This window comes from Tenrec ecaudatus, chromosome 8, assembly GCF_050624435.1.
Source record: "Tenrec ecaudatus isolate mTenEca1 chromosome 8, mTenEca1.hap1, whole genome shotgun sequence".
In the NCBI taxonomy this organism is placed as follows: Eukaryota; Metazoa; Chordata; class Mammalia; order Afrosoricida; family Tenrecidae; genus Tenrec; species Tenrec ecaudatus.
This window is the reverse complement of record NC_134537.1, coordinates 59500682-59511832: the sequence shown is the minus strand read 5'-3', so window position 1 is coordinate 59511832 and position 11151 is coordinate 59500682. Positions and strand designations below refer to the sequence as shown.

At 43.8% G+C, this 11151-nt stretch overlaps 1 pseudogene; it reads right to left on the bottom strand.

Moving 5' to 3' along the window:
• Positions 1-4612: 4612 nt before the first annotated feature.
• Positions 4613-5656, bottom strand: LOC142454326 (alpha-enolase pseudogene; annotated as a pseudogene).
• Between the last annotated feature and the right edge of the window lie 5495 nt (positions 5657-11151).

The following is an 11151-nucleotide window of genomic DNA, read 5'->3' as shown; positions in this document are numbered from 1 at the left end:
AGGAAGGAATTTTATGCTTTCTACATCTGAAAATCATATAGTATTGTAATGCATACTCCAGTGTTGGTGTCAGGTGCCGTAGTCAATGACAATCATAGTGACCCTGTGTACGATAGAACACGTTTGCGCCCTGGGCTATGCTGACAATTATTGGTATGTTTGAGTCCATTGTTGCAGACATTGTGTCAGTCTATCTTGTTTCATTCATTCATTTGTTTAATTTTTATTGTGATTTTGGTGAACGTTTACAGGGCAAGTGGTTTCACAGTCAGCATTTGCTTTGTGACATTGACTTCAATTCCCACGTTGTAACAACACTCTTCCCACTGTTATCTGTACGTCTTTCCTGTCCTTCCCTGCCTGTGACCACCTATGTTTGATTGTTCCAAGGAATTTGCTCCTCCCTAGTGTTGTTCACCTCAGAGGCTTTGTTTGGCTAAAAGCTAAGCGAAACATAACTTTTTATTATTTATTTATAGAAATCATTTTACTGGGGGCTCTTACAGCTCTTGTAGCAATTCATACATCAATTGTATCCAGTGCATTTATAAATATGTTGTCATCATCATTTTGAAAATATTTTCTTTCTACTTGAGCCCTTAGTATCAGCTCCTCTTTTTCCCTCCCTCCCTCCCTCAAACTCCCAGCCTCATGATTCCTTGATAAATTATAAATTATTATTATCTTCATATATCACACTGTTCGCTGTCTCCCTTCACCCACATTTCTGTTGTTCGTCCCCCTGGGGAGTAGAGGGATTGCTATATGTTGAACATTGAGATCGGTTCCCCATTTCTCTCCATTCTTTCCCCACCATTCCACTACCCTCTTGGTATTGCTACTCCCACTACTGGTCCTGAGGGGGTTATCTGTGCTGGATTCCTTGTGTGGAGAGCTCTTATCTGTACCAGTGTCCATGCTCTGGTCTCAAAAGGTAGAACTGGGGTCATGATAGTAGAGGTGGGAGGAAGCATTAAAGAACTGGAGGAAAGTTGTGTGTGCCTTTGGTGCTATGCTGCACACTGGCTGACTCATTCCTTCCTTCTGACCCTCTGTAAGGGATTTTCCAATTGTCTACAGATGGGCTTTGGGTCTCCACACTGACCCCAGCATTCACATCAATATAATTGTTTGGTTTGGGTCTTCTGGTGCCTGATACCTGATCCTGTCCATACCTCGTGCTCACAGAGGCTGGTGTGCTTCTTCCATGTGGGCTTTGTTGCTTCCCTGCTAGATGGCTGCTTGTTTCACCTCAGCCCTTTAAGATGCCAGATATTATATCTTTTATTAACCGGGCACCATAAGCTTTCTTCACAACATTTGCTTTTGCACTCATTTGTCTTCAGGAGGTGAGCATCAGAGAATGCCAGGTTGTTAGAACAAAGTGTTTTTGTGTTGAGGGAGTATTTGAGTAGAGACCCAATGTCCATCTGCTCCTTTAATACTTAATATTTAAATATATGTACAGATCTCTATATCCCTATCATTATATATTAATAGATTTACATACGTAGATGCTTATGTTTATACCTCTACAAATGCCTTTTGCCTCCTAGTTCCTTCCTCTCTTTCTTTTGCTTTCCTCCTGTCCCACTATCGTGTTCGATCGTCATTCAGCTCTCAGTAATTCCTCACGGCTACATTGTAACTTGATCCAACCCTCCCAGGAATCCTGTGACCCCCCTCTCCCCATCGATTTTAGATCTATTGTTGTTCCTTTGTCCCTGGGGTTGTTGGCCCATCGCTTCCTTTCCCCCAGCTCCTCCTCTCTCATGTCTCCCTGTTGTTTTCTCCTGGGGATTTATCTTGCCTATCTTATATGGATAGACACGAGAAAATTAAAAAAAAAAAAAAGAAGCCTATAAATAGTTCCAGGTCTGTCTGCTGACCCTTATGAATGGTTTCCAATCAGTTCTGGTGAGGTGTCGAGTTCTGCCTACCATTTCCAAAGTCTATTTTCTGTATAACTCAGGGACTTCATTTGCTTTGCTTCCCTGGCTCCTCTGTTGCTCTCCCTTTGTGTTTTGCCCCAGTGGCAGCACGTGGTGTGGTCAGACCTTGCTCAGTTCCCTCACCGTGTCTCCAGTGCTGCCTCCCCTAGCACTGTGGCTCAATGAGGGGACATGATGTCCTGTGGTGGGGCTGACTCACCCCATGGTCCTCTCTGGGCATTGGCTCCTCCAAGGACGAATGTTGTCCTGGAGACTCGGGGGCCAGCATGTAGTTTAGTTTCTCTCTCTCTCTGTCCACACATCTATCTTGTTGAAGGGCTTCCTTTTTTTGGCGGACCCTCTACTATAGATGCCTATTATTTTAAGCCACTCAAAACAGTAATACTCTTTTTGAATGCAACAGTAGCATTTGGATAAGACAGTACTGATTCTAAGAGTTGCTTTGAAAGTTGCTCGGAAACCTCAGAGAATAAGGCCACATAGTCCCAAAAGAGAGCCACTGATTTCATATGACTGCCAAGGAATGGGACTGTGGCCAGTCTGAAGTGGCATGCTATCAAGTGTAAAATGTACATTAGATCTCAAAAACTTATGACAAAAAGAATGTAAAATGTTTTATCCATATTTTTATTTTCTTTATTAAATGGTTGTGTTTTTGAAGTGATGAATATTAATTTCCTCACCCCTTTTTACCTTTTTAAATGTGTTTACTAGAATAATTAAAACTACCAATGTGTGGGCCTCCACTCAAGTACTCCCTCAATGCAAGAACACTTTGTTCTATTACACTGGCATTTATGATGCTTACCTTCCCGACATGATTGCTGAAGAAAGCTGATGGAGCCTGGCTATCAAAAGATATAGCATCTGCAATCTTAAAAGGCTTGCAGGGAAAGAAGCAGCTATCTAGCTCAGAAACAACAAAGCCCACATGGAAGAAGCACACCAGCCCATGTAATCATGAGATGTTAAAGGGATCAGGCATCAGACATCAAAGAACAAAAAATCTATCATTGTGTACTCACCTCCCCGATATGATCGCTGAAGAAAAATGGGTGCCTGGCTATCCAAAGATATAGAATAAAAATCATATCATTGCGAATGAGGGCGGTAGTGTAGAGTGGAGACGCAAAGCCCATTTGACGGCCACTGGACATCCCCTTACAGAAGGGTCTTGGAGAGGAGACGAGGCAGTCAGGGTGCGAAGTAGCAGCAATGAAAAACACAACTTTCCTCAAGTTCCTAAATGCTTCCTTCCCCCCACCCCCCCACTATCATGATCTCAATTCTATATTACAAATATGCCTATACCGGAGGATGTACACTGGTAGAGACAAGAACTGGAAACAGGGAATCCAGGGCAGATGATCCCTTCAGGACTGTGGTGAGAGTGGCGATACTGGGAGGATAGAGGGAGGGTGGCTTGGAAAGGGGGAACCAATTACAAGGATCTACATATAACCTCATCCCTGGGGGATGAACAATAGAAAAGTGGGTGAAAGGAGATGCTGGACAGGGCAAGATATGACAAAATAATAATTTATAAGTTATCAAGGGTTCATGAGGAAGGGGGGAGTGGGGAGGGAGGGGGAAAAATGAGGAGCGGATGCCAAGAGCAAATGTTTGGAGAACAATGAGAGCAACAAATGTACAAATGTGCTTTACACAATTGATGTATGTATGGATTGTGATCAGAGTTGTATGAGCCCCAATACAATGATTAAAAAACCCCGACTTAATAAATGTTCTCCATTGGGGTGGGGGGTGGGAGGACTTCCACTGTGGCTGGCAATTTACTTCCCTTGGGATAGTGATGATCCAAGGCCTTGAAATGCCTTCCTTAACCTTAATTTCTCATTGGTTCTGTCTTTAAAATACTACTACTTTCTGGAATTGAGGCAGGAGTCACTTATGAGTTCCTACAACCACTCCGTCCACTGAGAAGGGATGACCTCACTTATAAGGGCATGTTTTGATAGTCAACACCAGAACCCTTGAGATCTGTGTGCGATTGTCTGTGGCATGAGAACAACATCAATGGTCTCATTCCTCTGTGTATTCTCAGTTACAAATATATGTTTGAAAGGTAAAGTGGACCTACATCTGTAGGAGGGAAGTTTTCCCAGGGAAACTAAGGCGCTTTGCAGAGGTTAGGCAATAAGGGCATTTGGTCCATTTGAAGCAGCCAGAAATTGTAATCTAGAGTGAAATATAGCTTTATATGCTTACATTAACCCCCTTCTCACACAGAAACAAATTTTAGTATATTCAATAGTGCTTGAGGAGCATAATGTTTTTTATTTCTATTTTGTAAACATTTTATTTGCATGTGCTGCATAGTAACAGTGGCCAAGGGATGGCTAGAGCCTAATCTTCGCTTGACACTGGCTGCTTAAAAAAGAGGGGAGTTTTTTATAGGGGTCACTGATGTTTATTTTGCAAACAAAACCACTGGGGATGTTGCCTGTTGACACCTCGGGATGACACTGGGACACCTGGTGGGAAGCTCTCAAGAAGGGCGAGGAGTTGAGTCAGAGGGTCACAAAGCTGGGGTTCCAACAGGTGTCAGCTGGTCTGGCGTGGCTGCAGGGCAGTTCTAGTGAAGCGGAGAGAACGCCGACAAGCTCAGGGAGGGGCTACCAGAGGACTGCCTGCCCAGCTTATTTGGCCAGGGGATTTCTGAACTTCTGGCCAGCAAAGTTGGACTTGCTGCCCAGCTCCTCTTCAATTCTGAGGATCTGGTTGTACTTGGCCAGGCTCTCAGATCGGCACGGCGCACCAGTCTTGATCTGTCCAGTGCAAAGTCCCACCACCAGGTCAGCAATGAAAGTATCCTCGGTCTCTCCAGAACGATGAGACACCATGACGCCCCACCCATTGGACTGGGCCAGCTTGCATGCCTGCAGAGACTCGGTCACGGAGCCGATCTGGTTCACTTTGAGCAGGAGGCAGTTGCACGACTTCTCATCCACGGCCTTGGCGATTCGCTTCGGGTTGGTCACTGTGAGATCATCCCCTACCACCTGGATCCCAGAACTGGCAGTGAACTTTGCCCAAGCGTCCCAGTCATCCTGGTCGAAGGGAGTCTTTGATAGACAGCACTGGGTAGTTTGTGATGAAGGACTTGTACAGGTCTGCCAGTTGGTCAGGTGAGATGGACCTGCTGGGGTCATCAGGAGACTTGAAATCTAGGTCGTATTTCCCAGACCTGAAGAACTCAGAGGCAGCAACATCCATGCCGATCACCACCTTGTCGGTGTAACCAGCTTTCCCAATAGCTTGTTCTTCAGCAGCTCCAGGGCTTTTTTGTTCTCCAAGATGTTGGGGCCAAATCCGCCTTCATCGCCAACATTGGTGGCATCCTTGCCGTACTTCTCCTTGATGACGTTCTTCAGGTTGTGGTACACCTCGGCCCCGATGCGCATGGCCTCCTTGAAGTTGGCTGCTCCGACGGGGAGGATCATGAACTCCTGCATGGCCAGCTTGTTGCCGGCGTGGGAGCCGCCGTTGATGACATTGAAAGCAGGAACGGGCAGGATAACTTCGGAATTGCCAGCCAAGTCAGCAATGTGACGGTATAGGGGGACTCCCTGCTCAACAGCTCCGGCCTTGCACACAGCGAGGGACACGCCCAGAATGGCATTTGCACCAAATTTTGATTTATTCTCAGTTCCCTCCATCTCAATCATCAGCTTGTCGATCTTTTCCTGTTCCGCAACGTTCAGCTTCTTGCTAACCAGGGCAGGCGCAATTGTTTCATTGATGTGCTCAACAGCCTTTGAGACACCTTTGCCCAGATACCGGGTCCTATTATCATTGTCCCGGGGCTCCAGGGCCCCATAGCTCCCAGTCGAGGCACCACTGGGCACGCAGCTCTGAAGAGCCCTTTGGCGGTGTAAAGATCGACCTCAACGGTGGGATTTCCACGGGAGTCGAAGATCTCTGTGGCGTGAACCTTGAGGATAGACACGATGGATTTCTGGCCGCTGGTTCTCGTCGCCCAGGAAGGAAGTGGAGGAGGCTGCAGACACCGAGACGGGTGTTGGGTCAGCAAGAGGGGAGTTTTTGTACTATGAAATAAACAAGGCAAAAGGGCAGGTGGCAGCATTTTATATGGAAACATAGGAACTAATAAAAATAAAACGGGTTAACAAGCAACATCAGCAGTCTCAAAAATAAATTGCAAGATATCAGCAGTTACAAAATGAATTAAGTCGTTACAAAATGGCCACACTGGAGTAAGTACAAAATGGCTGCTCTCGGGCTAATTAATAGAGCATGGCTACATTGGGGTCAATTGAGGGGTCTTTGTACATTCCCCACTGCTGTTTGTTACTTCTAAAATCTTTTAGCAAGCTTACTTTGTTAAAAAACAAACTGTTTCTACTTGGCTTACTGCCATTATAAGACTGTTTAACAATGAAGAGTTTCACAGAATTGACTCATTATTTTGCAAACTTAAAGGTGCAGTTATACACAAATGGTTTAAACAAGAGCAGTAATATAATTATGAAAAGGGGCTGAGCTATGTTTTTTTTTTTATGAGTAGGGAAGTTAGCCAGGTTGTAGGTATAAAGCTTTTATGTTTTTCTGTTTACACTTTATATTTTCTTTGACCTTTTGTAATCTATCAATGATAATGCCAGATATTTGGGGTATAGAAACAAGTTTCTTTATATATAAAATAATTATATATATATAATTATATATATACATATATATGTTCATTTTATTTGGGGCTCTTACAGCTCTTATAACAATACATACATCAATCATATCAAACATATTTGTACATATGTTGCCATTGTTATTTTCTAAACATTTACAGTCTATTTGTATCAGCTCCTTTTTTATGCCCCCCTCCTCCCACCCTTGTGACCCCTTGATAAATTATAAATTATTATTAATTTCATATCTTGCACTGGTCGCCGTCTCCCTTCCCCCATGGCTTCTTCCCCACTCTTCTCTCCACCACTCCCTCTCCTGGTATTGCTACTCCCATTTCTGTTCCTGAGGGGTCCATCTGAGCTGGATTCCATGTGTCCTGAGCTCTTATCTCTACCTGTGTACATGCTTTGGCCTAGCCCACAGTGAAAGGCAGAATCAGGGTCATGCTAGTGGGGGCCGGCGGGGGTGGGGGGGAGGCGGTGAGTAAGCCTCAAAGAACCAGAGAAATGTACTTCACCCCGGTTGACTCATCCCTTTCCTGTGACCCTTCTATGAGGGGATATCTCATTGTTTACAGATGGGGTTTGGATCTCTGCTCTGACCCCCATCGTTCTCAACAATATAGTTTGTTTTTTTTTAGTGTTTTTTTTTCTCTCAAAGCAGTGCTCTCCTGGCATTAGCTCTCATTTCCCCCACTCCTTCCATGCTACCTCTCCCTTATGAACCCTTGATAATTTAGAAATTATTATTTTTTATATCTTGCACTGTCCAACGTCTCCCTTCACCCACTTTTCTGTTGCCCGTCCCCCAGGGACAAGGTTATATGTAGATCCTTGTAATCGGTTCCTCCTTACCACCCCACCCTTCCTCTGGTCTAGCCAGATTTGTAAGGTAGAATTGGGATCATGATAGTGTGGAGGTGGGTTGAGGAGGAAGCATTTAGAAACTAGAGGAAAGTTGTAGTTTTCATTGTTGCTACACTGCACCCTGACTGGCTTGTCTCCTCTCCGCGACCCTTCCCTAAGTGTCCTTCCAGTTGCCTATGGATGGGCTTTGGGTCTCCACTCTGCACTCCTCCTTATTCACAATGGTATCATTTTTTGTTCTGATGATGCCAAATACCTGATCCCTTAGACAGCTCATGATCACAAAAGTTGGTGTGTTTCTTCCATGTGGGCTTTGTTGCTTCTGAGCTACATGGCCGCTTGTGTATCTTCAAGCCTTTAAGACCCCAGACACTATATATTTTTATAGCCGGGCACCATCAGCTTTCTTCATCACGTTTGATTATGCACCCGCTTTGTCTTCAGTGATTGTGCTGGGAAGGTGAGCATCATGAAATGCCAGTTTAATAGAATAAAGTGTTTTTGTATTAAGGAAGTACACGAGTGGAGGCCCAATGTCCATCTGCTACCTGAATACTAAACCTATACATATATGCACATAGATGTATTTCAACATCCTCATATATACATATATTTGCATAGGTACATACCTTTATTTAGACTTCTATAAATGCCCTTTGCCTCCTCGCTCTTTCCTCTATTTCTTTTACTTTCCTCTTGTCCCACTATGATGTTCAGCTTTCATTTGAGTTTCAGCAATTCTTCTCTGTTACATTGCCCTTGGTCACACCCTACCAAGCTTCCACACTCCCCACCACCGATTTGGATCACTTATAGTTCCCTTGTCTTTGGGTTTGTTAACTCCACTTCCTTTCCCCCAACTTCCCCCTCTCCCATGTCGTCCCGGAACTGAACAAGTTTCTTTAAGGGCTGCATACAAGCTATTTTGGGACAGAAAGAGTATATTTAGATCCCAGCTATTTTGAATTATTACTTCAGTCAGGGTATTTAGCTGTTGAGTTGGTAATTTCACAGTAAGATGCAGGTTGTTTATGTTTGCATTTATGGTTTTAGAGAGCAGGTTCATCTCATCATTACTTGTGACTAAGGCTATAGTTGTGTAGGCTGCAGACTGGACTGGATGTGCTTAGCCTAAGAAGGAAAGGGGGCTGTGAGAGGAACAGGAGCCTTTCATGAGCTTGAGACTGTCCTGTCTTTTGCACACATAGATTTGGGGTGATGGTTGCACTGAGACACGGGTGTTTTGAATTTCAGTTTTAAATACATCGCGCTGGAACCCATTATTGCAGGCAAACCAAGTTGCTGGGGGGGGGGATGGGGGTGATATAAAATACATTGTTAATTACAGATCATTTTATTGGGGGCTCTCATAACAATCTATCCATCAATTACATCAAGCATATTTATACATATGTTACCATCATTATTTTCTAAACATTTACTTTCTATTTGAGCCTTTGGTATCAGTTCCTCTTTTTTCCCTCTTTCACCCCCTCTACTACCCTGGCGACCCCTTGATAAATTATAAATTATTATTTTCATATCTTACACAGATCACTGTCTCCCTTCCCCCATTTCTACACAGCAAAGGGGCTTGGCTTGTGAACCCAACCAGCTATTTTTCTGGCTAGCTTTGGATAGAAAATGTTAAGAATGGTGTGCAGCCTGACTGGGGGCCCACAAGACTTTTATTTTTTGAGGTAAAGTATGTGAGGGAAAGGCAATAGGAGCATTCAAGTGGCCAGTGTCGGTTAATGTGAGAAGCCACAGTGGAGAAGGATGGCGTGGAGGGCCAGGGTTCACTGGAGACGGAGGAGCAGTGGTTCGTGGCTAGGATCAACAGTTCAAGTTGAGTAGAGCATAGTGGACTTATGCTGGCGGGCCCGCAACTTTGACAGCAGTAAGGGTGGTTAAAGTGACTTGCCAAGGGCTTGGACAGGTGTGTTGCAGTGGCTTTTCCCCTATTTTTTTTTTTTTTAGAAGACAGGTCACCAGGATGAAAAGAATGACATTAAGGGTTAAGGTTAAAGGTTACAGTTTTTAACCTGTTGAGACCTTGGACAGAATTTTTTGCAGGGCTGCCAGCTGTTGGGACCAGAGGCTGTTACTCAAATATTAATTTAAAATGAGAAAATCCATATGCTAAAGGGGTAGACTTGCTTTTAAGTAAAGCCAAAGGTAGTATTGTAGTCCAGGTAGCCTTTTTTCTTTTTTAACACAATGAATTTGCCTTTTTATGAGCTCTATGCTTTGAGATGGTGAATGGTATGGAATTGAACTGTGGCAAAGGCTCTAAACATTCTTTTTATAACAAACTGTGAGCCCACTGCTTCATGCAAACCAAGTACTATCGGGGCAAAACAGGACAGGTTGGTTTCAACCAACACATTTGTCAAGAAAAGTTCTGGGATCAGTGGATAGGGTCTACTTGTTTCTATTTTTAACAGGCAGGTGGTGTGGCCACGTAATTTTCATTTCATTGCCTTTTATTGCTGATCTTCCTGCTTGCTATTTCCCACTGAAGGAGGATGGACCCAAATCACTGGGGGTACTAGACGCAGGTGATCGGTCTGGCCACTTCCTGTTGGCATGTTGGCATGAAGTGGGCGGTCCCTATCCTTCCTGCTCTCTTGGAAAGGTTTGTCATCTACTTAGAGGCTGATGGTGAACGGGGCTGAGGTGATTTAGATACTGGGTATTTTGAGGATGGCAATCTTGGCTTGGTATTATTTGTAATCTGATGGTTTCTGGAAGAGACCAAGTAGGTGAACACCTTAGGTAAGACAGACAAGAGCTATGGGATGGCAGTGCCTATAGAAATGTGGGTTAGTTTTACACTGGAAGATTTCAAAGGAATCTCAGAAGGTCTTTTTACTTTGAACACAGGATTGCCAGGCATGGCTTGTGCACTTACTTTAAACACAGAAAGTGTGTAATAGCATTTAAAACTTAAAGACTTGTGAATTTGAGGTAAGGTTTTTTGCAAAAACACTTATCTGTCTTGGATGAGGATGTAACACTCTTTCAAGGCCGTTGAATGGTCTACATGAGTCTTTATGTTGCTCTATTTGATTTCAGTTTGAAGGGGCCCATTCTGATGGTTTACCCATGAATGGTGCATCCACACACTTTGTCCTGGAATACTTAACAGCAATAGGGGTAGATAAAATTACTGAGAAAGGACCCTTCTGGGCTGGCTGGAGTTGGGTTTTAGGGATTTATTTCTTTAAGTTTCGTAAGAACTAGGTCTTCAACAAGGTACAAGGGGGGCCGTCTTTCCTTGGGTCTGTGTAAATCTGTATTGATGGAATGTCTATTGGCATTGGGTTACTTGTATGGATTATTGTTGTATTAAGGATACTTTGGTATTTGCAACCAGCTCTGAATAAAGATGCCTATATAGAACTTTATAGGGGCTTAAATACGTAGGGTGCCATGGGGGGAAATTCTGAGATATAATAGAGCTACTGACAGTAATTTTATTTATTGTTTATTTTCCCCTACTTGCTCTGAGGATTTTGGTTTTCAAGCCCAGTAGAGATAAATTCACTTTAAGTGCCAAGCTACTGCTTAGAGTCTGAAGAAGGAGGTTAGGAGAAACGAGACAGCTCTAGCTAGAAAAAAATCTGCTGGCCTATCTGCCATCCATGTGCATTTGGGGTTCC